Source organism: Tupaia chinensis, unplaced genomic scaffold (genome assembly GCF_000334495.1).
Source record: "Tupaia chinensis unplaced genomic scaffold, TupChi_1.0 Scaffold145396_1, whole genome shotgun sequence".
Classification (NCBI taxonomy): Eukaryota; Metazoa; Chordata; class Mammalia; order Scandentia; family Tupaiidae; genus Tupaia; species Tupaia belangeri.
In genome coordinates, this window is record NW_006205257.1 from 482306 (window position 1) to 488921 (window position 6616).

Here is a 6616-nt window from a genome sequence, read left to right on the forward strand (position 1 = left end):
ATATTTTTTTTTTTTTTGGAGAGGTTTTTGCTATAGGGTGCATGCACTCACCAGAAAGAGAGAGACAGAGAGACAGAAAGCGAGAAATCACACCCCAGGGGGGATGGCCACGCCACAATCCCTTCTCCTCCATTCTCCTCTCGGGATCTTGGGTACGCACGCACATGCGCCCGGCGTGAGTTTAAGCCACCGGGTCTGAAACTTGAACCATGGTCGACTACATGGGAGTCCAGCGATAAAGCCATTAAACTAACTGCTGGTACCATTAGCTTTTCATATTTTCAAGGGAGGTTTTGATTCCCTATATTACAGCCTTCATGTCTAACAATTCTGTTTGATTCTTTTTTTATGATGTGTATCTCCTCTTTCAGATTGTGTAAGAACTTCCTCACCTCCTGGAACTCATTGTCTCTTTTCTCTTGCATTTTCCGGAGTTCACTGTCTCTCTTCTCTGTATCTCTACTAGTTTTATCACTATGAATGTTCTAAATTCTTTATCTGACATTTCCATGAGTTCTCTTGTATTATCTGTGGGTGGGAGATGATGAGTTATTCTTTTCCCTTAGGGGAGAGATATTTTCCTGGTTTCTCATATTTCTTGTGCCTCTGCGATGGTTTGTGTTTATCTGAAGGATTATACATTTCTTCCTCATTTCTTTTTTTTTGGAGAGGTTTTCGCTATAGAGCGTCTGGGCAGAAGGATTTCAGTGGTCCTAATCCCTGAATGGGGCTGCTCAGAACTCAAATATAGATAGCTGCTGATTGGCTTGTCCTGGCTCCTGGCTAGATCTGGGGGGCAGGAGGATGAAGTCTGGACAGAAGGTCTTCGGTGGTCCTAATCCCTAAAGGGTTTTTTAATAAGACAAGTATTGAGGGCTAAGGTGACTGAGTCCCAAGTAGCTGACTGTGCAGTTGGAGTTCAGGACCTGGTGGCTTAATGAACATGCTTGGTCATTTGAGTGGGTGTGCAAAATCCTGAAAGGAGGGAAGAATGAGAGAGAGGGGATTGTGGTATGAACATTCCCCATGGGAGGTGCTTTCTTACATTTCTCTTATCTCTCTCCAGAGAGTACATGTGCCCTGTAGCAAAATTAAAAAACAAACAAATAAAATGGTATTGAATTTTACTAAATGCTCTCTTTGGTTGAATGGGAGTTGGGAAAGGAATCTTTCAGAGAATCATGCTTTTTATCCTTTAATCTATTGTGTGGTTAATTAAATTACTCTTTTTTTATTAATTAATTTATTTTTCATTTCATTTTCTTTTATACATTCAATCACATTATAATTTGTCTTACAAAATGGGTATTTCAACAGTGAACATCTCTCCCCAACACAGTTGACAAAACCACAAAACATCCTCAACAGACAATACCGCACCTCCCTCTGACACCAATACTTTGCCTCCCTATTTTTCTTGTAAATGTCCTTCCTCAGACCCTCCTCTTGCACACATTCTATATCTGGTATTTACATTTATATACTGTGTTTCTATATCCTCTAGTGAATTAGTTTCAGTCATAGAGTGTGGATACTCGGTGTATATTAGTGGGAACATACAATGGCTCTCCTTCATAGCCTGGCTTGCTTCACTCAGCAGTAAGTCTTCCATATTCATCCATAATTAAATTATTCTAATTAGTTTTTAGTTTAAAAAATATTCCTGGATTTGGTTGGCTAGTACTTTATGAGATTGGCCTGTAAATTTTCTTTGTCTGCTTTCTCCTATGTTGGTATTGAAGTTATACTAACCTCATTAAATGGACTAAGTAGTGTTCTTTTTTCAAGTAAAGTGGTTTATAAAATTAGAATAATCTGCTCCTTAACTGATAAAATTTACTTGTAAAGCTGTTTTGGGGGGACCAGCAGTTAGCGTAATGGCTATGTTGCTGAACTCCCATGTAGTCGACTGCAGTTTGAGTCCTGGACCCTCATGCTGGGCGTGTGTGCGTGCTTGCCCAAGATCCTGAGAGGAGAATGGAGAAGAAGGGATTATGGTGTGGCCCACCCCCCTGCAGGGTGATTTCTCGCTTTCTATCTCTCTGTCTCTCTGGCGAGCGCACGCGCCCTATAGCAAAAACCTCTCCAATAAAAATAAAAAATTAAAAAAAAAACTGTTTTGGAATGTTTCTTTTTCCTTTGTGAATTTAATTTTAACAACTTCATTAAATTTCTTTGTTATAGAAATATATAAATTTTCATTTTCTTTATGAATAAGTTATAATTCTTTGTGAAATGATCTAGATTGTGTAATTTCCAGCTATATGGCATGCAATCGTAGATAATAGTTTATATGAATTTTTTTAATCTCTACTTTTCCCCTATGTTATTTGTGCTTTTTTGTTTTGTTTTGTTTGTTTGAAGTTTATACAGTTTACCAGCTTTTGTTTTTGCAGATTCTCTGTTTGTAGGTCTTTTTACTATTATATTATTACATATAATATATATCATGGTTATACTTAGGTAAGATAAGTTTTACTTTTTAGGTTGTTGCCATAGGGTGTGTGCACTCTCTGTAGTCAGATAGAAATAGTGGAAGGAAAGATATCAGTCACATGGGGATGGCCACACCACAATCCCTTCCCCTCCATTCTCCTCCTGGGATTTTGGGCACACACATATACTTCTGCCTGGCATGATTTTCAAACTGCCAAGTTTGGGACTTGAAATGTGGTTGGCCATGTGGGAGTCAAGTGCCTTAACCACCATGCCACCTGCTCCATAAAATTATATATATGTATATATATATATATATATGTATGTATGTATATATATATGTATGTATTCTAATTTCTCTGGGGTAAATATCTGATGGTGATTTTCAAGCCACCAGGGCCAGGATTTGAACTGAAGTCAGCCATGTGGGAGTCCAGTGACATAATTACTATGCCATCTCGTGATCTGAAAATTTTATATTTTAAAAAGATCTTTTAGAGAGTATTTTAGAATGAAATGATATGGATTTCTAGAATGGCTTTATAATAACTTAATGTTGGATCAGGGGAATGGTGGGAAGATTCAGATGAAGCAAGTTTGTCCATTTGTTTATAATTGTTGAAACTAAGTGTCAGGCAATGAAAATTCATAGTTTTACTCTACTTTTGTATATGTTTAAAAGTTTCTGTGCTAAAATCAAAACACATTCATATCTGTATTTTAAAACTTTCATTATGATATTCCTTTTTTTTTTGGAGAGGTTTTCGCTATAGGGCGTGTGCGCTCGCCAGACAGACAGAGAGAGACATAGAGACAGAAAGCGAGAAATCACCCCCCAGGGGGGGATGGTCACACCGCAATCCCTTCTCCTCCATTCTCCTCTCGGGATCTTGGGCACGCACGCACACGCGCCTGGCGTGAGTTTTAAGCCACTGGATCCGGGACGCGAACCGTGGTCGACTACGTGGGAGTCCAGCGACATAGCCATTATGCTAACTGCTGGTTCCCATCGTTATGATATTCTTTAAATTAGGTTGGAAATTTGTCTTTCCTACTGTAAACATTAGAGTCTAAAATTTTTTTAAAAGCACAACCTACTTGTATCTCACAAGCTTTTTAAATGGCTGTATCTTTTATATACAGTGAAACACACAGATGCTAAATATACAATTTGGTCAGTTTTGATAAATTCATATATTCTTGTAACCTACATACTTATGAAGTTATAGAGCTTTATCAACCAAAGAAGTACCTTTATGTTCCTTCCTGGTCAATCCTCCTTTCTAAGAAACAATGACTGTTTTAGCTGTTGTCACTATAGGTGCCTTTTACCTGTTCTAGAACGCCATACACATAGAATCATAGACTATGTACTCTGTTGTCTCTGGCTGTTTCCAGTCTGCATAATATTGTTGATTTCATTCATATCATATGTATCAGTAGTTTATTTCTTTTTAAAAATTATTTAATTTTACTTATTCATTTATTTTTTTTATTTGACCAGAGAGACACAGAGAAAGATGGGGAAAGTGAGAAAGCAAGCCACTAGGTCTGAGAGTCGAACTGTGATTGGCCATGTGGGAGTGTCCAGTGCTCCAACCACCATGCTTCCTGCTGGTCCCTTAGTAGTTAATTTCTTTTCATCGTGGGGATCATTATTTTTATTGTGTATTCTATTGAATGAATATGCCACAATTGATTTATTCATTCTCCTATTGATAAACATCTGGGCTTGTTTCCACATTGGTTATTATGAATAAAGTTGTTAACTTTTTTTTTAAAGAATTATTTAATCTAATTTTATTCATCATCATCATTATTATTTTCTTTTTAAATTTGACCAGAAAGAGATAGAGAGAGGGGAAGTGAGAAAGCAAGTCACCAAGTCCAGGATTCAAACTGAGGTCAGCCATGTTGGAGTTTAGCACCTCAGCCACCATGCAACCTGCTGGCCCCAAGCTGTTAACTTTCTTATACTACTTTTCATGTGGATATACATTTTAAAATAGTTATTTGATTTTATTAGTTGTTGTTATTATTTAGATTTGCTATAGGGCACATGTGCTCACCAGAGAGAGACAAAGAGAGAGAGAGAGAAAGTAAGAAAGCAAGTTGTCAGGTCTGGGACTTGAACTGCAGTCAGCCATGTAGGAGTCAAGTGCCCTCATCACCATGCCACCTACTGGCCCCACTTATCCAATTGTAATAGTCATTCTTATGTACTTTTCTAAGAAAACTGAGAAATAGAAGCATATGCTCAGGGCCAGCAGGTGGCATTGTGGTGAGGGCACTGGACTCACACATGGCTGACAGTGGTTCAAGTCCTGGACCTGGTACTTTGCTTTCTCATTTCCCTCTCTTCTCTGTCTTTCTCTGGTCAAATTAAAAAATAATAATAACAAATAAAATTAAAAAATAATTCTTTAAAAAATTAATTGGTTTGGGGCCAGCAGATGGTGTAGTAGTTATGTTGCTAGACTCCCACATGGCCAACAGTGGTTTGCATCCTGGACCTAGTGGCTTGAAACTCACACCAGGCACGTGTGAGTGCATGCCCAAAATCCTGAGAGGAGAATGAAGGAGAAGAGATTGTGGTGTGGCCATCACCCCGGGGGGTGATTTTTCACTTTCTGTCTCTCCATCTCTTTGGTGAGCACACATACCCTGTAGTAAAAATCCCTCAAAAAAATCCAAACAAACAAACAAACAATTGGGTCACTGATAGGTGTATATATATATACACACACACATATATATATATATACATATATATATGTATGTATATATATATATATATACATACACTTTTTTTTTTTTTTTTTTTCACACAGCACTTTCACTTGCTGGAGAGAGACAAGGAGAAGCAGTGAGAAGGAAAGTAAGAAATTATTCCCCAGGGTGGATGGCCACAGTGCAATCCCTTCTCCTCCATTTTCCTCTCATGATTTTGGACCTGCACACACATCTAGTCAGTGTGATTTTGAGCAGCTGGGTCTAGGTCTTGAACTGCAGTCTTGGCCATGTGGGAGTCCAGTGCCCTTATTACTGTGCCACCTACTGGCCTCCTACTTAAACAAAAAAAGTTATTTATCTAATATTATTTATCATTTGTATTACCATTCTTGGAATTTGCTACAGGGCACATGTGCTCACTAGAGAGATACAGAGAGAGTGAGAGACAGAGAGAAAGAGAAAGTGAGAAAGCAAGCCACCAGGTCTGGAACTCGAACCTTGGTTGGCCGTGTGGGTGTCTAGTGCTTTAACCACCACATCAGCTGGTAGCCCTGGTATATGTTTATTTTTTAAGAAACTGCTCAGTGGTTTTCCAAAGTGGTGGCATTTTCTGCTTTCTAGTGATATATGAGAGTTCCAGTTGTTTGATTTCCTCTTCAACATTTTGTGCTATCAGTGCTTTTAAATTTTAGTCACTCTAATGGGGAAGTAATAGTACCTCTTGGCGATTCTGATGTGCATTTCCTTAATGAAATAGCAATATTGAGCGCTTTTACAAAATGAGTTAATTCATACAGATTCCTCTTTCTTTTCTTTTCTTTCTTTCTTTCTTTCTTTCTTTCTTTCTTTCTTTCTTTCTTTCTTTCTTTCTTTCATAGACCACAAATTAGTTTATTTTTAACACCCATCATGCCATGAATTCATAGGGAATAGGTTCCAGTAGCTCAGGCTCCTTTCCATTGGCTCTCACTCAGTGTGCTTCTCTGGGTGGAGCAGGCTGGCGCTTCAGTTGAACCCAGGTACCTTTCTCTTTGGCTTCTTTCTTTTTCTGGTAATTTTCCTTCACATGTTTTAGGAAGCTATCTCCGCTCTTAGAATGTTTAATATGCTCAATACGCACATTGATTCTCTTGGCAAGAATCTTGCCCTTGTTTGCTCATAACAATGCCAACAGCATGCCGGGTAACATTGTAGACTCTTCCAGTTTTGCCATGGTAACATTTGTGGGGCATTCCTTTTTGAACAGGACCCATTCCCTTAATGTCTACAATATCACCTTTCTTGTAGATTCGCATGTATGTTGCCAAAGGAACCACTCCATGTTTTCTAAAAGGCCTAGAGAACATGGATCGGATGCCTCTCCTCTTTCCCCTTGTGTTCGTCGTTTTGGTCAATTACTGGAAGATGGCGGTTCCAGCCAAAAGCTCATACAGATTCTTATTACCAT